The 21,549-nt window shown below is 38.8% G+C and overlaps 1 long non-coding RNA gene across 2 annotated transcripts in view; it reads right to left on the bottom strand.

Moving 5' to 3' along the window:
- PPARG-TSEN2 overlaps window positions 1-21,549 on the bottom strand; it is a 214,416-nt gene that overhangs the window by 185,963 nt on the left and 6,904 nt on the right. For both annotated transcript variants that reach the window (NR_003096.1, NR_003097.1), the window contains 2 exon segments: window positions 468-478; window positions 7,184-7,276. This is a non-coding gene — a long non-coding RNA (PPARG-TSEN2).

Genomic DNA, 21,549 nt, shown 5'->3' on the forward strand with positions numbered 1-21,549 from the left:
CTGTAAAAAATTTTTCTAAGCCCTGTATTTATTTGATCTTACTTGATCCTCATAATCAATATCTTAAAAGATAAGGAAACCGAGGCCCAGAGATTTTAACAGATTGCCAACTAATAGAAAAGGCGAGACTACAGCCTAGGTGACCCTGATGTTCAAGTCAACCTTCAGATGTTCCTGGAAGCAGGAGTTCTGTTTAGAATTACATACTTAGGGTTTTTCCAAAGTATGACTGGGGGTCAGGGCTGGTAAAAAGTGGAGTATTAAACATCTCTATAGTTATAGGAAAAATCCCTTTCTCTGTATATAATTATTATACTACTTCCTGAATAATATGCCTTATATTTTCAGTGAAAGCAACCAAAAGCATTTTGTGGTTTATGATTCATGCTAGATTTCTCTGGATGCTCAAAATGGATTGCTAAAAAAAAAAAAAAATTAGGTCTTGTCAATTGTACTGATATATCAGTGGTTATTTCTGTACACAAAAGTGTTCTCAATTTTATGACGCTATCTGGAAGAAGTTCAACAACACATTGTTAATACTCTATTGCTACAAAATAATTTTAAAGCTCCATGGGAATTTAGATTTGCACAAGTTATTAGGATGTGACCTTTCCCTTAGATTTCTTATTTTAGGATCAACTTAACATGGTATTTCCCCAGTGGGAACTGTTGTACTTCCTTCGCAGATAAGAAAAATAGCAATCACAAATTATAATGAGTAAACTTAGGGAAACATATATTTCTGTGATGCAGATGAAACTGAAGTCATAAAAGGTGGCCACACGACTTATTCCTTGGGTTTGAAAGGAAAGCCAACTGGCTTGCTAACAAAAGAACACAAGTCATGCCATTTTGGTATTTCCCTGAAATTTATGCCTAATTGTTTCTTGTCCCAGCTACCAAGTCTTATGACTTTTAAAGATTATTAAAGATGCTTACATCACTAAATTTCCTATGTCCTGTCTACTGAGAGTATAAAAGGTTAAAAATATCAAACTTTTAATAATTTAAATGATTTCAGATCACAAGATCTGGACTGAAGGACAAGGAGTTCGTAAGTGTAAAGAAAGAAAAGTCAAAACAACAACTAGAATAATACAGAGAGATCACAGATGCTTCACTTCATGGTCCATGGAATAGCGATGGTTCCAGTGGTGAAGCTCTTCGCATGTTAAGTTGATCCTATATGGCAGAATTTATGCACGGTATTGGGAGTAGCCAACGAATCAAGCAAGCTACAGCCAGGACAGCACAGCTCATTACCGGCATTTTTAAAAAGGCAAACAAAATCCTGGAAGGAGAGATTAGGAAGACGTGTATATTTTTCCTAACTGGTCTAACTAGGTGCCAAAAATCAGTAATTTTACACACTGTTAGTTCATGAAAACACTAAAATTATGAGATTATAAAAAGATTAAAAACTTTTTTTCTCTTACAAGAATGAAAGCACAGTTATAAATGAAAATCCAGTCATCGCCAAAAGTAATTTTTTGTATTCTCTCTTATCAGACCTTTGTACAGTAAGTTTTATTAAAATTACTACTTGAGGCCAAACATTGCTTTATTGAAATTATTACTCACGAGTCTCAAATAGTCAAACCCCTCACCTTACCATGAATTCTTCAGTTTAATAAACTGTGAACATTACAGAAGTTTTTCTTTCAGGCTTAATTTTTTGCAGTTAATCCTCTACATTTCATAGCAGTGACTCACATTTTTTAGGTAAAGATAGTACTCATTGTGATCAATTTATATGTTTTTCCAGAAGATGTTACAGAGTTTAGACACAGTTAGGTTTTAAAATACTGTTTTTGAATGAAAAGATAACTTAGAAATCATTTATCATAATTTCCTAATTTCACAGACATCGAGGGTCAGGGATAGTGTATTTTCTTTCTCAAATTCTATATAAACATACAAAAATGTGTGTATATTTATTAAGAACAGGAAAGCAACTTGTAGAAATTAGTTTCAATAACGATGTTGATTATAGATAACCTTTTTCTTTAAATGATCTTTATTGTTGTTCTTATGTAGCTTATTTGATAGTAAAATGTATAGTACACTGGATTGTAGTTAAAAAGCTGTAACCTCTATTTCACATCATTAACTGTTACACTTAACCCCCAAATGAGAGTTTAGAATAAACAGGGAAGACTGCTACTGCTACTGCTAAGTCACTTCAGTCGTGTCCGACTCTGTGCAACCCCATAGACAGCAGCCCACCAGGCTCCCCGTCCCTGGGATTCTCCAGGCAAGAACACTGGAGTGGGTTGCCATTTCCTTCTCCAATGCATGAAAGTGAAAGACAATCACCAATAATCTTTTTCTATTCATTATAATACATTTTAAACATATAATTTTGTATCTTAAAATTTTCTCTTATCATTATATCTTTATCCTAAAATTACTATTCCCTTCAAATATTCATTGGAAAAGACTCTGATGCTGGGAGGGATTGGGGGCAGGAGGAGAAGGGGACAACAGAGGATGAGATGGCTGGATGGCATCACTGACTCGGACGTGAGTCTCAGTGAACTCCGGGAGTTGGTGATGGACAGGGAGGCCTGGCGTGCTGTGATTCATGGGGTCGCAAAGAGTCGGACACGACTGAGCCACTGATCTGATCTGATCTGATCAAATATTCAAACTACCAATTTAAAATATTTGATTGAAATAAATCCTTAAAAAAGCATTTGTATCCGTCTGTCTGGAAGTGCTACTTAGTTAAACCTGCATTTTCAAAAGCCATCATTCCTTTATAACAACCAGCAACATGCAGACTTAAAGGCCATGGGGACCTCCAGCACAGGCTTTACATCTGATTTAAATCTGGCATAGCTCCAGGAAATAATCTACAACTTCATTGCAACCAAGTTGGTTTTTCCTAACCCAGAACAAAACCAACACCTCCTGACACAACCCTGAAACTACCCCAAAGCCCATATTATTCTAATATCTAAACAACCAGTGAAACTCTTCACTCTCCAACCTCATTCTGCTGTCATACACACACACACACACGCACACACATGCACACACACGCACACACACCCAGAGCTAAACAATAGTAGATTCAAATGAACAGAAATCATTTAAACACATGCTCTGGAAATATGCTTTTGTTCAATTTGTTGCTAATATATTCTCAGAGCAATGTGAAATGTCATAAAAACGAATAATGCAGGAGTAAATACAGTTGCTCAAAGCCTTAAACATAGAACTCCTCTTAAAGCAATTAATCTGAAGAAAATGACTTTTTTGCAAAGTGAAGTATGTGCATGAAGATATTCACTGTATGTAACTGAGTAAGAATCAACAGTAACTGTGTAACAATTAGAACATTAGAAGGCCACCTAAAAACTGGCTTACTAAATTCTGTGATATCACTAAGATGAACTACCGTGTTGTCATTATGACATCTGAAAGCCAGGTAAAAAGGGAGAAAGATACGTAATCTAACAGGGAAAGAAGCAGAAAGTACGACATAAACCATAACTGTTAGTGATTTAAAAACATACATAGGTCAGCTAGAACTGCAACAAACTAAGCAGAAGTTAGAATAGTAGTTTCTTAGTTTAGTATAGTGTGATTACCGGTGGTCTTTTTCTTGTAAAAGATATCTCACAGCTTTTCAGTAACAAAAACATCTTGAAAGAATTTAATGTGACATGAGACAAACCCAATGGCCCAAATTCAAGAGCCAGAGTCATTTTATCTGTCCTAGTTCCTAATCTTATTGCTATTCGTACCACCTCCCCACCTGGAAGGTTTCAGAACCCTATCTCTGTTCCAGTCCTGCAGCTCTGAGTGCATACCTAGCAGCATAGCTGAGCAGAAAGTGTATTTACAGAGGGCAGGCCTGAACCCTGCATGTGAGCACATACAGAAAACGATAAAGATCGTGGGGTCCTATTAGTAATTTACAGGACTGCGATTTGCTCTGGCCAGTACACCTCTAATTGAATTCCTCAGCCATAAAATCACTGGGACCAAACGAGTTCAGATATCTTTTATCTAAACCCTTTTTTCTCCCTTACCATCAGTTAACATAATTCTTATGGGGCTTTTCTTCTTTTTATAGATTCATTTGTCTTAGTTATAAATTAACCCAAAAGCAACTCTCCTGACTACCCAGCGCTCCTGTTTCCTGTGTGCCGGGCTCCTTTCTACTTGCACCACTTAGGATACAGGGCCATTTAAACTTCTGGTTGGTAAGTGATGTCCAGGAAACCATCTCTAGATTTTTAAAAAAGATTCCTCAGAAGGAGAAACACCCCCAGTCAGAGATTCTGCTCAAAGCTGGGCACCCTAGAAAGAAGGGGAATGGAACTGCTAAAGACTTCTACTTATTTTTTCACTTTTTAAAGTGCTGGTAATACACTTACATAAAAAATGTACCATTTTAACCATTTAAAAATGTACAGTTCTGTGGCATTAAGTGCATTCACACTGCTCTGCATCCATCACTACCATCCAAAACTTTTTCATCTTCCCAGACTGAAACTGAGTTCCCTTTAAACACTAAACTCCCATTCCCATTCCTCTCAGCTCCTGGTCACCAGCCTACTTGCCATCTCTATGAATCTGACTATTCTAGATGACACTTCGGTTTCTTCTTGTTTCTCTTAAAGTTTCTGAACTAGTGTAGTTTACCAAATTGGTTGAACACACAAGAGAGCTGATGACAAAAAACCTTCAGGGAAGAACTAATACTTAGTATTTTTGTTTTTCAAGCCTAAATGCTCATTTTCAGAAGCCAGAGTACATGTCTGCCCCTTACTTGGTCTTTCAGGAGTTCAGTCTTTTGATTTTAAAGTGGCTTTGGGTTTTTGTTTTTTTGGTTTTGTTTTGTTTTTTCAGTTAAACTGATTTTCAAAGCAAACAATGCAGCTATCGACTTCCTTTAAGAATCAAAGTTCCCTTATTATTCCTTGTATTCACAGAACTCCCAGAAATTTTACCTGAAAACAGCATGATCTTCTCTTCTCTTCACCATTCAAATATAAGGCTCCTAATTCTACAGGCTTGTTCAAATGCTGTCTTGCATCAAGAAGAACGGTGGACCCAGAGATCATTAATGAGATGTAGACTTAGTTTGAACACTGAAGTCACACCCTGACCATCGCCAGCTAAAATTTTTGCTAAGAGGTGGTTTCTGAGGACGCAGCGCCTTGTGGGTGTTCTCCCCCACTCACAGGTGTTCTAGGGGCTGGAAGCAACTGGTTGGAGAACTACCTGAGGAGGAAGCCTGTGGAACTGAAGAACTATGTGGGGAGGAAGGCTGTGGAGCCTAAGGAAGCGCTGTGCACACACAGGATTAAGAAAGAGCTCAAGGTGTAATCCTTGATGAGAAGAGTGTTCTAAAGTTGGCCAACAAACAGAAACTCCCTCTGAAAACCAGTGAGAATCTAATAAGAATGGTTACTGAGGGACTCCAATGTAACTTCGAAAGAACGTCTCATCTTGAAATAATTTCAGGTTGACAGAAACGTTGCAAAGATACAGTTCCCATGTCACTTGTGCTGGGCTTCCTACTGTGAACATTTTACAACGGCAGCCCAACAAGGAAAACTAATAAATGAACTGGCACGAGAATGTAAACAGGTTTATTCGGATTTCACCAGTTTTTCCATTCAGGCCCTTTCTCAGTTCCAGGGCCCAGTCCAGGATCCCACATTGTGCTCTGTAGCTGCTTCTCCTTATTTCCTCAGTTTCTCACTCTTTTTTCTTCTTCTTTTTTTTAAGAGGTATACTTGACATACAGTGAAGTGCACACATTGAACGATCAGTACCTCAGTCTTTGTCTTTCATGCCCTGGACACTGTTGAAGAACGCTGGTGAGGTACTTCGTGGGAATGTCTATTTAGATTTGCCCAGCATTTTCTCAGATTCAACTACTGTTATGAATTTTGGGGAAGAATTCTGAGGACCTGATGGGCCCTTTTCAATATGTCTTATTACTGTGGATATAAACCTGTTGACCTGGATTACTTGGTTAAAGTGGGCTCTGCCAGGATTCTCCCCCATAAAGTAACTACTTTTCTTTTTGTAATTAATAAATATTTGGAGGGAGACACTTTGAGGTTCTGTGTCCATATTCTGCTCCTCCTGACACTCATCTTCTGAGTACTGGTCAGTGGCCCTGCCGAGAGCAGTCACTGCTGCTGGGGTTCTCTGAAGGCAATTTTCCATCTCCCTCATCCCTTTCACGTTTACTAATTTAAATTCTTCTGTACAGAAAAGTACTTCTCCTTCCATTTACTTATTCATTCAGTCATTCATTTATTTTGTTTTGTGCCTTACTCATTCAGTCGTGTCTGACTCTTTGCAACCCCACAGACTGTAGCCCGCCAGGCTTCTCTGTCCATGGGATTCTCCTGGCAAGAATACTGGAGTGGGTTGCCATTTCCTCCTCCAGGGGAATCTTCCCAATCCAGGGATCAAACTTGTGTCTCCTGCATTAGCAGGTGGATTCTTCACCATCTCAGCCACCAGAGAAGCCCTTTATATCAGTATAGAATCATGTGTGTGTGTATATGTATATACATATACACACATACATACATGATTGTATATAGATGGGGGTTGTAATCCAAAGCTGTAGTTTTTAAAAATTTTATTGTTCAAATTATTCCAGCCTTGGTCACTGGGAGTTGGAATTATTTGAATAATAAAATAAATAACTGTAGCACTGGATTTTATTTTTTTTTTTATTTATTTTTTTTAAACCTTCCTGTAGCCATTTGAAGCACTGGATTTTAATACCCCATATAGAATATATATACCTGGGCATTGGATAAATTAAGCTACTTTCTCCTCTGTAACCTGGCATCATGGCTGCAAGACTTACAGGGAATCAGGCAAGATATTTTTATTTTTCTCTCAATTTAACTACTAACACAGGAATCTAATATAATGTACTTGAGACTTATTTTCTAAGGATCTGAGTTATTTTCTCAGCTTCTAGGTCACTTTCCTATCTTTGTTTTGTCTTAGACAAGTAAGTTACTGTGGCCTCTGTTCACTGACTGGTAGATTATACAGTAGAAAGTATTCTGATAGTCAAAATAAAAGCTCTCTAAGAAATTTTGCAATAAAATACTATGAAGCATTCACAGTTTTTTTTTTAAAGATTCTTTTAAAAACAAATTTAGTACAATAAATTCAGAGTTTACCTACTGTTCAGGAATGACACTTGTTTACGGAAACGTCCCTTTTGTATGTCTCTGGCTTAGAGTTGTATGTTGTGGCTTCTTTCAAACCTGAACAACTGAAAAGAAAGAAGATTTTTAATATACACACATATTCAAAATACTTAGACAAACTCATCTGTCAAAATGGATAAGCAGAAGTACATGTTGGATTTCATCTTGAATGTTTGCTTTCCCTGAGCTTAAAACACTTTGTGTTCTCTAGAAGCAAACAACAGACTGACTCATAAATCATGGAGAATCTTCCTGAAAAGACAAGTCTGTCACTGATCATGAGTCAAGGTCCTTTGTCTCACCCATCTTTTATGCAGAATTAATAATCGCACCTATGTTGCCATGCAGACTTAAGAAAAACTAGATCTTAAAAGGATTACTAACCTCAAAAGATAGGTGATTGATAAAAGTTATACACAGCAAAGATGACATTTATGAAAATACAAGCTTGTTCTAGAGGGCACATGCCTGCTAACCTAAAGTAAAAGTGTCACAACCATTTAGAGACAAGAGATGTCACACATTTCATGTGGAGCCTTTAAAAAAAAATTTTTTTTAGACTTTTTATTTTATTTGTGAGTTTAGCCAATTAGTAATGTTGTGACAGTTTCAGGTGGACACCAAAGGGATTCAGCCTTATACATACATGTATCCATTCTCCCCCAAACTCCCTTCCCAGTCGGTCAGATTTATAAAGGAAGACGCAGAGAGAAGATTATTGAGTAATCATGCCAAAGGTCTAAGAATGTGTATCCTTGGCTCTTACAAAGGACTCAGGGATCCGAGAATAGCCGTGTGTCCATAAAGACAAAACAGCACCCAGTGCCAAAGCCTTATCATCAGGGCCTTCAAAGTCCCAACAGCCAGACCCAACATTCTGCCCAGTCTAACCTCCTCCAAATTCTCATTTCTCTTTTCTTTTTTTTAAATTCTGCACCCTTCCATCTGGAATTTGCAGAAACTAATCTATTACTAATTTGTGAATGGCATAAACGTGTTGTCATTGCTGTTTAGTTGCTCAGTCATGTCTCTTTGCGGCCCCATAGACTGCAGAACGCCAGTCCTCCCTGGCCCTCACCATCTCCCAAGTCTGCCCAAGTTCATGTTCGCTGCATTGGTGATGCCTTCCAGTCATCTCATCCTCAGATGCCCTCTTCTCCTTCTGCCCTCAATCTTTCCCAGGGGAGGGAACAGCAAACCACCCCAGTATACTTGCTGTGAGAACCTCATGAACTGTATAAAAGGCATAAACATAGTGGATGGTGAATATAAAATGTTTTCCCATTTTGCTATTTCTGCATTAAAAGAATATGAACTGCAGCCAGTGTAGTTTGTTTGATTATTTGTTTGTTTCCCCAGCATTGGTTAGTACTTCTGTTTGGAAATTGAAAACCTCCTAATGTGAATTCAGTATCAACGGTTAAGGTAACTATTTTGTGTTCAGCATGGGGCACAGACAGAGCTAACTTGCCTGTTTTAGACCAGCATGCTTTTTGCTTTCTGACTGTTGATCTGTATTGTAACAATGTAGTCTGCATGTGAAACACTCTCTCATCTGTTAGTAAAAAATGAAAGGAGTCCCCACATCAAAACTGTTCATAACATATAATACACATAATACGTGAGAAACAGCTTATCTACAATGGATTACCACTTAGAAAAATTTGAATAAAATCTCTATCTGAAAAAGTAAAGAATGTTTACTCCAGGCTAAGATTAAATCATATTAGCTTTTCTTGACACTCACCTGAAATAAATATGAATTCATTAAAAAAAAATTAATAGGAAGAAAGTTAAGCTCTCTGGAAACTGCTACATATTCCTACCTTGTGGCCCTAAGAGTTGGACCAGACAGAAAACTGGGCCAGTTTCTGTGACTTTCAGAAAGTCTAACTTTTTCTCAAGCCCCTTCCCTTTGGTAAACTCAGTAATCCACTCTCTTGTATCCATTTAGAAGTGCACTGTGCCATAGAAGGTATAGTTTCCAGACATAAAATGTAATAATCGGGCAGAAACAAAATCTGTTCTGGGAGCCGTATATACCAAGGGGTATAGTCCTTTCATGTTCCCCGTCTGATCAGTTAAATGCAGACGGTGTAGAGTCATTCATTCATAAATCTCTCTCCTTATCGATGTAAGCCAGAGAACGAGGCTGCAAACAGAGCAGACGAGCCCCTCCCACTTCAACAGAACCCACACTAGACAGGGTCTGTTCACGTCTACGCATCCACCTTTCTATTATCTGAGACAGGCTTTCTATCAGAATCTAAGTAGACGATAATTCAACTTACTCTACTCTGTCTGAAATGGTAAAAGTTGACTTAAGAAACAGGAAAATAATTAAAAAGGGAAACAACTGAAAACTTATCAAAGAATTACTTCCCCAAGAAGCTCTGGGCCTTGATAATTTTATAGATAATTTTTTTCAAGTGTTCAAGGCAGAAATGTTTTTTGCTACAAACATTGTTTCTGAGTAGAAAGAAAAAGAGTGACCAAATTAATTTTCAACACCTAACAAGAACAAAAATACCAACTTCACTTATTAATATTGACGCTAATGTACAAATAAAATGCTAATGAACAAATGCCAATAGAACAGTAAAAGAATAAAATACCATAATAAAGTTGTATTTATCTCAGAAAGACAAAGAAGATTTAATATTGGAAAACCTATTAGAATAATGTGTTCCAGTACTGGGTCAAACTTTAAAAGAAACCACATGACTATCTCAAAAACCACCAGAAAAATACCCAGTAAAATTCAACATTCATTCTTGAAAATATTTTCTTAGAGATCTAAGAAACTTTAAAAACAAGAATATTAATCTCAAAGTTACAGCCAACATCATCTTATTTGTGAAAGATTACAGCAGCATCTCCCCAAATATGCATTCTATGGATAACTAGATTCCTCAAGATTTTCCAGTGGAAAAGCTTCCACCAGAAATGAATCTGCACATATTGTTCCTATTTGGAGATTAATAAAGTACATTAACATCGCATATGTTCTGTAAGCTCCACGATCAGGAAAAAACCCAACAGTATCAACAATAACAATCTGCTTAGCTATTTAGCTCACTAGTTTTCAAATGTATTTGAACATTTTTCTCACTTTCCATTATTTCACTCAACCCACTTCAGTGTGGCTTTTGCCTCCCACCTTTCTACTGAAACTCAAGCAAAAGTGACAAGTGGGCTCCTTCTTAATAAATCCATTAGGCTTTTCTTGGTTTTCATTCTATTTGCACAATGGTGTGCTGTTAAGGGAAAGTCGCTAAGTCATGTCTGACTCTTTGCAACCCCATGGACTATAGCCTGCCAGGCTCCTCTGTCCATGGCATTCTCCAGGCCAGAATACTGGAGCGTTGCCGTTCCCTTCTCCAGGGGATCCTCTCAACCCAGGGATTGAACCTGGGTCTCCTGCACTGCAGGCAGATTCTTTACTGAGTCACCAGACATTCAAGGAGGCTCAACTCAAAACCACAGGAGACCCTTCTCACCTCCCTTTCCTTTGACTTTTTCATGTCCTTTGCTTTCCAAAGCATCTCCTTCAGCAAAAGTCCTCCTAACTCAACATGTCCTCCACCCCCAGCCCAGTAATGTCACAATCTCTCCTTCCTCTCTGTCCCAGCTCTTTAGAATTGTGGCAACTTAAATCTCCTCCAACTTTTCACGTCCAGCCCCTTTCTACTCATTCTCCAATACCTGACAAAAATGCAGGAACTGACCTAGTAAAATCAACTATTCTAAGGGACAGGGGAAAGAAAAGAAAAAGAAAGAAAGTGAAGTTGCTCAGTAGTGTCCGACTCTCTGGGGCCCCATGGACTGCAGCCCACCAGGCTCCTCTGTCAATGGGATTTCCCAGGCAAGAATACTGGAGTGGGTCGCCATTTCCTTCTCCAAGGTGCTCTCAAATGAAAAGTCTCTTTGGTGCACTGAGGGAAGGCGAAAGTGTATGAATGCTTCCAAATGACTAATTTCTATCCCATTGAGTTAAATACCTGGTCTACCACTGACCTCCCTGCCCCCAAATTGGTGACTGATTCCATGAAAATCCAGAGTCAAGATGAGCCAATCATACCCTTCCCTAGATTTTTATAACATTCCCATTCAAAACTGGCTATTAAATTGATGTCTATAGCCTGAGGTGACAAAATAAAGTGACTTTATTTGAATGAAGAGGAATTTAAGAGAAAGGGAAAAATGGAAATAAAGAATCTCCTAAGAACGGTTGGTTTTCAGTGACAGTGGAGTTACTGAATATAAAGATTTGGTGATCTACTTTACTTTGTCACAAGTAATTATAAGTACATTCAAGTTGCTTCCTGCTAACACATAAACCAATTGGCAGGGAACCAGAACAACTGAAAAGCTTGGACCTAATCCTTGGGTCCATCTGAATACGGTTCCACTTCTGTGGATGGAATTGTTAGGTGTGGAACGGTGCTGGGTCGTGTGGGGTGTAGTTATCTCATTCTCCGGCAAGTTAAATACTGGGAAATTAGACTCTTGTTAGTGTGTGCAAGTCAAGGTGTCTGGGTTCAGGCTGCCTGAGTTCAGATCTTAGTTGTATCACCTGGCAGGTTATTTTTACCTCCTTGTGTTTGTTTCGTCTGCAAAATACAGATAATAGTGTATACCTTTAACAGGTTGCTGGACGACTAAAATGAGACAATGCATGTAATATGCCTAAAATAGAGCCTGATAAAGAATCAGGGCTCAGTAAGTATTAACTATTACTATCAATTGCTGGGTTATTTTTCTGATGCCTGAGATAGTTAAGGAAGAGTCCTTTAGAAGGATGAGTAAATGACAGTTTAGCTGAGGATATAAACTGTGGAGCAGACTGAAGTGGAGACTGAACTGGAAGGAAGCAGTATCTAAACATGAAATCCTATGGTTACATTTATAAACCCATCTTTAAGTTATCCCAGTGAACAAAACGATTACTCCAAAAAGTCATGATACCTATTCAGGATTAGGAAGGAGAATGAAACTGTAGATTTGAAATGAAAAGCAATAGGGACTTCCTGGTGGTCCACTGGCTAAGACTCTGTGTTCTCAATGCAGGGGGCCTGAGTTTGATCCCTGGTCAGGGAACTAGGTCCCTGATGCTGCAACAAGAGCTTTCACGCCCCAACAAACATCAGAGATCCTGCAAGCCACAACTAAGACCCACCACAGTCAAATAAATAAAGAAAACTAAATATTAAGAAAAAAAAAGACTTCCAAACTTAAAAGCAACAATTATTTGTTGAGCATCTGACATTTGTTAGCAGTGTTCTAGGCACTGGGGATAAACAATGAACAAAACAGAGAAATATTCCAGCTCTTGTGTAACTGTGTAAATCAAGATGTAATAAAAAAATTAGATGGTGCTAAAGGATCCCATGATATATCTGATACATGTACCATGTGGAAAAATGAGGAACTCAAGTTGTTCAAGACAATTAGCTATTTCAGTAAGCTACAGTGGTTTACTAGGAATTATGACTTAAGATCTGTTGATCCCCTTCTCCAAATCTGAGGATTAGTGATTCACTCATTTTTTAAAAAATCAATCAAAATCCATTTCTAAGTGATAATCAATTTTATTTCAAATCTGAAGGAGCAATATAAGCATGTTGCTTATGTTACATTCAGAGTAAAAAATCCTGAATGTACTCATGGTGACTATAGTTGTTAACACTGTATTATATAATCAAAATTTGCTAAGAGCATAGAACTTACATGCTTTCTCCAAAAAAGAAAAAAAATGAATAAATAAAGGAGAGAGAGGTATTTGTGAGGTGATGGATGTTAATTAACAAATGGAGGGAAACCTTTCACAATACATAAGTATTTCAAATCACCAGAATGTACATTTTAAATTTATGTCAATTTATGTCAGTTATGTCAATTATACCACAATAAAGGAAAAAAAAATACCTATGTCCTTATTTGATTCGTAGATTAAAAATACATTGCTTTTCCATACTGTATTTAAGAGACTGGACCAAAAACAGAGATACTAGAAACTGGGAAACGAGAAAAGGAAGAGGGCCATCAGATGAGAGAGCAGAAAAAGAAGGAAAAAAAGGGACAGAATATGGAAAACACCAGAATGTTAAAAAAAGGGGGTGGGGTGGGGAGTAAGAACAGAGTTAGAGTAAGAATGGTGCAGTGGTAAAGAACCCACCTGCCAATGCAGGAGGCGTGGGTTTGAGCCCTGAGTCAGGAAGAGCCCCTGGAGGAGGAATGCTGACCCACTGCAGTATTCTTACCTGGGAAATCTCCTGGACAGAGGAGCCTGTCGGCCTACTGTCCACGGGGTCACAAAAACGGTCGGACACAACTGAGCAACTAAGCAATAACAAAAAAAAAAGAGCAGGCATTGAGGGGCAGGGGGAGGCAGGAGAGGCCCAGAAAGCAGAGCCAGAGGAAATGGCTTTTCCCATTTCAGCTCAGCTGCTCTCTGTGGACACAGACTTAGAAAGGACCAGCACTGGTATCTTAAATATTGTGTGGAAATTAAGAAGCCTCCACAATTACTGAGCCAAAAAGTGTTCACACTGGTAATTACAAAAGGACGTTGTTGCCTTCAGGCAGGAGATGGCAGGAGACGTGGGTTCGATCCCTGGGTTGGGAAGATTCCCAGGAGGAGGAAATGGCAATCCACTCCAGTATTCTTGCTTGGGAAATCCCATGGACAGAGGAGCCTGGCGGGCTAAAGTCCGTGGGGCCTCAAAGAGTCAGACAGGACTGAGCTCTGAGCATGCATGCATCACTCCTACAGAAGTCTAATCCTCCGGATCCTCCCAAGTACAATCAATCTATGATTATTTGAGCTGCTCAAATGTTGACAGTAAGAGTTTGAGACTTGTCATAACTAAGTGAAATAAGCTGAATAATAAAAGTTATTTCAGCTTTCACCCACACCAAAATGGAATCCCAAAGGCATTCCCCACATGGGTAGCCGTGCCTGGTCTTGTCTGGCCTTTGCGTTACATCACAGGAGTGGGGACTAACGATTTATGTAACTTCTGCAGAAATCTGCGTTGCCCGTACAAGTGTCACATGGAAGAGGAACTCCACGAATAGTAAAATTGGAAATAAATGACAGCTGAGAAGGCATTCGAGAACAGTACTTTCTTTAAAAAGAACTGTGGAACTCACTGCACAGGTATGTTTAAAAATCAAATTTGCAGGCAAATTTAGGGAAATATAATTACAAGCGATGATAATGGCAGTAGACACTGCTGTTCCGATATGGTCAAATAAGAAAGAGAAACGTAATCTGCAAAAATGCTGCACTCACTAGCTGTATACCTGAAACTTACACCATACTGTCAATCCACTACTCTTCAACTTAAAGAAAGAGAAGAACTCTGTTCTTCTAAGTTACTGTTACAGAACAGGGAATCACCTTAACATTGCAAGGGACTTTATAAGGTTCCTGATTCATTTCTCCTATCAAATAAGGCCTCTTAACAGACAGCCATTCAGATTCTGCCTAAGTATCTCTACTGACAAAAGCACACACTTGGCACTCACACGACAGCCTTCCCCACCTCTGGACAACTGCAGTTGTGGGATTTTTTCCTTTACACTGAGCTCACGTATGCCCCCCTTTAATTTCTAGCAATCCTTTGACAATCTATGACCTAGGAGCTCCACAGGGAAAGGAGCAACCTGCCTTGCCCACTGTTCATCGAGAGCCAGCGTGACGCATGGCACAGGGTAAAGTGCCATAAAAATGAGCCATAAAACTGCTGACACGGCTGACTGCCCGGCAAGACCCAGTCCCTAAGTCCAGTCCATCTGTCCTTTAGGGCAGTGGAGTTCTAAGTCGGGATGAAGGCATTTTTCTTTTTCATCTGTTGTGGATACTTTTACAAAATGCAAAAAAGCATGTGCCTGAATGTCATGACAATATAGACCTTTTTCCCCCCATTCATGATGTTTTTCATTTATTTTTTAAATTTGACATGTAGTTGATTCACAATGTTGTGTTAGTTTCAGGGGTACAACAAAGTGATTAATTATATATACACATATATTCTTTTTCAGATTCTTTTCCACCATAGGTCACTACAAGATACTGACTACGGTTCCCTGTGCTATATGGTAGGTTCTTGTTGATGATTTATTTTATATATAGTAGTGCCTCCATGCTCAGTCGCTCAGTCAAGTCCGACCCTTTCTGACCCCATGGACTGTAGCCCACCGGGCTCCTCTGTTCATGGGATTTTTACAGGCAAGAATCCTGGAGTGAGTTGCCAGTTCCTACTGCAAAATACACAGTAAATGTATCTACTAGTCTCAAAGTCCTAATTTATCTCCCCCTTCCCTTTTGCTAAGTGTAAGCTTGTTTTCTACTATAAACGTCTGTAAATGCTTATCCTCATATCTGAGCTTACCTTTTACCAAGTCGGAAACCAACAATGAGCAGAGCAGCATCAGAGCAGGGGCCGTCTCCAGAAGCTGCTTCACAACGGCCCTCTCCTTTTGTCTCTTTCTGTTCTGACAGGCCCTCCTCTGTCCAGATTTTGCGATAGCCTCCTAGCTGCTTGCCCTGCACACTACTGCCAAATAAACCTTCTGATTAAATCATCTCACTCTTCCCCCCAAGACCTGGAATCCCAACCTTCCTTACAAGATAAAGCCCACACTCCTTTGCCTACACCCCAGAACCTTTCTCATCCTATCTGAAATCTACACCCAATCCCATTTCTCACTCCTCGCACAGACACACGACCCACTTCCGCCAGGATGATCTCTGCAGAATGACCTCCCAAGCCTGTGCTTATTCACTAGTCCAGGCTTCGTTTTCTTGCCCTGGAAATTCTTTCCCCTTCCTCTTATGCCATCTCAAGCCCTGAACTTTTTTGCTTCTGCGTAAAATTCACATACATAAAATTAACTACTCTAAAGTGTGCAGTTCAATAATATTTAGGACATTCTTAAAGTCGTGTAACTGTCACCTCTATCAAGTTCTAAAACAGCTTAATCTCCTCAAAAGGAAATCTTGCACCATCAAGCAGTCACTCCCCTGGCCCCCGCTGCCTCCAAGCCCTGGCAACAAATAATTTGCTATCTATCTCTATGAATCTGCCTAGTCTGAGTATTTCATATTAATGAAATTGTATTTTGATTCCTTTTTCTTTTCTGGTATATTTAAAAGTCATTTTCCATTTTTCCAAAATTAATTTTTATTGGAGTACAGTTGCTTTACAATGTTGTGCTCATTTCTACTTCACAGCAGAGTGAATCAGCCACATGTCTACATATAAGCCCTCTTTTGGATTTTTCTTAAGGTTATCCTGTCAAGTCCTCAATTTTTCACATACAATCCAATACCCATCTGCTCTACAGGCTTTTCATGGGTTTGCCCTCCACTCCACGCTGGTCTTGCCATCTCTGAATCAGGCTTTTCATGGGTTTGCCCTCCACTCCACGCTGGTCTTGCCATCTCTGAATCAGGCTTTTCACGGGTTTGCCCTCCACTCCACGCTGGTCTTGCCATCTCTGAATTTTTGCAGCACCTGTTTTCTGCTTTCTCTAGTCCTTCCCCACACACCGATTCGAACTTTTGGTTAACTGCGTCAGTGTTGCCCCTTTTCGATTCACGTAGCTTATAAACTCTTAGTTCTAGGAGCTTTGCTGTCTCCCTTTGTGCCTAGAGCCCACTGAACCTGTACGTAACTCACTGTGTCCGGCTGTGCGTGAATGAGGCGCAAGTGAAGGACGCTCAAGTCTGGATCATCAGTGAGAGCCGGCTCCAGGCCCAGGTCAGCTCTTATCCTTCCTTCTGTCGTGGCCTCCTGCCTGCCCTGTGCTTCTCCCTCAGTGTCACAGGTATAGGTATGGGACACCTCTTTGCCCTGGTAGGAGATGAACAGGTGTGGCTGCAGGAGAATGATGGCAGGTTGCCCAGGGGTGGAGAGGGTGTAAGTTCCTTGCACTGATCTCTTGCTAAGAGACTCCTACCTTCATTCTTCAGGCACACATGAAGCCCTAAGGAGAAAAGTGGGCGTGCAGAGATATCACAGGGCCACATTAAAAAAAAAAAAAAAAAGTTCGCCTGTTTGCTTTGCTTTTATATGTAAATCAGTTCCTTTGCCTGGTATTTTGATTTGAAGTAGCTCATAAACGTGTATCTACCTTGTAAAAGGAGATTAACTGTTAAACAATTATGGTGATAATACTTGTGATTCACATATGAAATAGCTGAGCATATAATTATTTTATACATTATAAACAAATGAATAGGCCGAGACTATGTAGTGTTTTATCTAACAATTGACAGAACGTTTGAAAGGGAACTGGTTTTATTTTCTGCATGAGTAATAAATCTAAGTAACATTCTGGATCATACATCTGTAGGAACTTTTCTCCCTACTGTAGTATTAAACTGAATTTGCTACAGTTGCCACTGGAAGTCTCCAAACAAGAAAGTAAAACGGCGCCCTGGCCCTCAGGCCATTTAAAACCTGTTCTTCTGACCAGAACAAGAAAAAGATCCAACATAGAATGCTAAAGTCTATAATTAACATCTTTTTTTCTTTCATATCCCATTTTGCTCACTTTAGCAGAGCAAAATGGAAATTTCTTCTGGCATTAATTTCACATCACTCTGTGTAACCAAAAATGTTAAAATAGAAATAAACATTTTTAGAGAGTAATTTAGGGAATTCCCTAAACATCAGTAAAGAATCCGCCTGCAATGCAGGAGACCTGGGTTGGATCCCTGGGTTGGGAAGATCCCTTACAGAAGGGAATGGCGACCCACTCCAATATTCTTGCTGAGAAAATCACATGGACAGAGGAGCCAGGCGGGCTACAATCCATGGGGTCACAGAGAGCCAGACATGACTGAGTGACTTTCACTTCACACTAAAGATGTGGAGAAGAGTAGCACCGAGAAACCCACAATGAAACAGCACAAAGCAGTCCTCAAAATCAAGCCAAGTTTGAAAGCATTTATAAAGTGACGATGTGCTCAGTCCCCTGTGCTGTGCGCTGTGGATCAGGGAAGGTGAGCAGGGCACATACACGTGAGAAGAATAAAAAGATCCTCACCACTCATTTCTACTCTCTAGGAATTCATAATTTTGCTTGGTACAGAACTTGCACATAAAACTTTTAAGACCTGACTGCAAACAATCAGCAAACACAATGAGTAATATAGAATCTGGAACGTGTTAAATTGCATTTCAGAGTAAATCTCTTCCAATTATGTTTCAGCTAAAAGTAAAGTTAGTCTGCATTTTCTGAGTGTAATAGCTAGTGGCCAGGGTGAATTATTTCACAAGTACGTTGTGTGACAAAAGAAATCCATCTGACACTTAAAACTTAACGTGTGGGGCAAAAACAAAATATCTGTGTGTATGTGCTGTGCTTTGTCAGGACCAGAGATGGTTCTAGCAGGTATGCACACATGGTCAAGTACACATGAATCATGTGAATGGCCTAAAGACACATCACACCACTGGGCTGTGTTCCGTCACTTAATCATTTTCTTAACTTTAACTGAGTTCGGTTATTTGCCTGCCTGGTGCTAGGTTCTGATTCCCTTCCCCAATCTGAAAAGCGCCTGGGCCACCACCTACAAAGCCATGTCACCAGGTGGGCAGACTTTGCTTCCTGTATAAGGAAACCTAGTGCTGGAAAGCGAGAGGTCATCTGACAAATGTCCACGGATTTGTGAATAAATTATGGTGGAATTTGTAAAGTTTGAAGGCTTTGGTTACATCTGCATTGAGATGCACTCTAATATTCCATGTCTATATAAGAAAATATTAATTCTACTTAACTTCATATAACTTCCTTCAAAATCTATTTTCCTTACCATTTTCCCCCCCCCAAAGTTTCATGTTGTTTAGGATTTATCTCTAACTGGTCAGTAAGACATTTTCTGAGAATTTAAAAACAGAACTGAAATGGTAATCAGACAACTGGGTCTTGAGTACAGAAGTTGAAACAGCAGTAATACTTACATTGACCAAAGGACAGTCATTTGAAGTAAGATCTGGGTCTCCTTTTACTCAAACATTATATTCTAAATATTTAAAAATTCTAAATATGCTTTTAAAAGGTAAGTTGCTAACTTTATTTCCCAGGAGAAAAAAGTATTGTTGTTGTTTTTTAAATTTTAATGGGATAGTCTCAGTGAAATTTGTTTCACGTTTTTGTTAGGTGTAATTCATTTTTCTGATAAACAAGGTCATGAACTAAATTCACTTGGATAGCTAACCACTTAACTATATCCATTTTGAAATTACTATGAAATACATACTCCTTCTGCAAAGTGAATCAGCATTCTATTATTTGTATTTTCAAGAAAAGTTAACAGCTTATTAACAAAAGACACATCCTTACATCCTTTGCTAGTAAACTCTGTTGGTAAGAGAGAAATGAAATAATACAATAATTATATTATTCATAATGTCTGATACATACTACGTATGTACAACCTAAAATAATATAAGAGATTTAGGAAAAATATTCAAGGACACAGGTGTTCCCCTCCTTCACATCTAACTCATAGACAGCCACCCAGTTCCAGGCTGGCCTGGCAACGCTGCCTGGTCACAAGGCAGGGGTTAGACTATTGCCTGCTCTCAGTCACCATGTCTCCCACTAACACCCTCGTTAAATCTAGATAACAATACTCATGAATGTCAGGAGGGATATCCTTGTCTGTTTTGTTCACTGCTTTAAACTCCTTCTCTAAAACAGCTGTTGGCACAAAGTAGGAGCTCAATAGATTTTTGTTGGATAAATAAATCTTCACTAAAAAGGAGCTTCTCCTCTGTAGATTTGTTCTTGGGAGTGGGAGGGTCATCTCCAGGTTTGTGTTACCCACTGAGGTTTGGCTTGGGCTGTATTAAGGATTAAATCATCAGAAATAGTGGCGGGGGAGGGGAAAGAAGAGAGAAATAGCTAATATCCCTGATATAAAGTTTCTAAAATAACGTTTAAAACTTTGTTTTCATTTAGATAAAGGCTATTCTAAAGGCATCAGTCTGATATAAAATTCTCAAAGGAAGTTCCAGAGAAAGTGACAAGAAAAATATAACCTGTAATCTGGGTCGAAGGCAAAACTATTTAATTTTCCCTTTGGGATTTTCTAGAGCAATGCAACAGAGAAAAGGAAGAAGTATTCAATTCAAAGGACATTGCTGTGTGTGTGTATCTGGATAGTATACACATACACATATATATTGCTGTGTGTGTCTGTCTTTTTCTGTGCTCACTCTGAGGTCTGACAAGATTTTGGGAAACCTCTACTCATCACAAATTATATCAAGGTCTCATAATAACCATTTGTAGTAGAAGTTTAACCCTCTTGTGCTTCTGCATCAGCTATTTATGGTTACAAGTTCAGAATTCTATCAGAGTTAGAAGACAAACTATCCCGAGGTTATTTAATTTTAGGGGAAAAAAAACCCATAATAGATATACATAGGTTTTAGAAAAAGACTTAAAAGGGGATAGCTGGAAAGTAAAATAACTCTGGAAACTATTGTTTAAAATAGCTGTTGTTTGGTGGATGCTAAAGATCAGATAGAGCACAGGCCCAAAGAAATCAACGAAAGCAAACTGTATGTATGACTGAGAAAAACTAAGAGGCTGTTACAAAGATGGAGTATTTTTTCCCCCCAGAGAGTAGTCCAGCAGAGGACAGAGAAGCCCAGTATGTGAGAGAAGACTAAGTGTGAAATAAAACTGGGTATAACAGAAAAGAATTCATGTCCTGTCTCACATTATCTTGAATGGCTTAAAAGCAATAAAACAGCTAGAGGGTTCTCAATGTTTAATTTACTCTTTGCTTGATCTTTACTGATCAGGGGCACAGACATACTAAAAAATAAAAGCAATAAATGTAGGCTTTTAAGTAGAGAAGTAATTTTATACTAATGGCTAAACTTTGGAAAAGAGAGAAAAACATAAAAACAAACAAAAAGCCTTCTGTATCTATTTTAAAATATAAAATACGTTTTTTTCGTAACTTTTTTATTGTCCCTTCATATGCACGTTTATATAAGGTTTCAATCAATGGTGCACATACATTCTTTATGTTACTTTTTAAAAAATATTTTTCAAGTTTGCTCTAGTTTTCCAATTTGTCACTGACAATTACATAACATTCCACCTACTAATTACATCATAATTTACTTAAGCATTCCGCTGCTGTTGAATAGTTATTTCCAAATATTGGTTCCTATAGCAATGCTTGTATGAAAGTCTTCGTGTGTGTGGCTTGTCCTATATCCTCCACCTCTTTGGAAAAAATCTCCAAAGTAGGGGTACAGCAGCAGATTGTGCAATATTTTGCCCAACTGCCTTTTTAGCA

Source organism: Bos taurus, chromosome 22 (assembly GCF_002263795.3).
Source record: "Bos taurus isolate L1 Dominette 01449 registration number 42190680 breed Hereford chromosome 22, ARS-UCD2.0, whole genome shotgun sequence".
NCBI lineage: Eukaryota > Metazoa > Chordata > Mammalia > Artiodactyla > Bovidae > Bos > Bos taurus.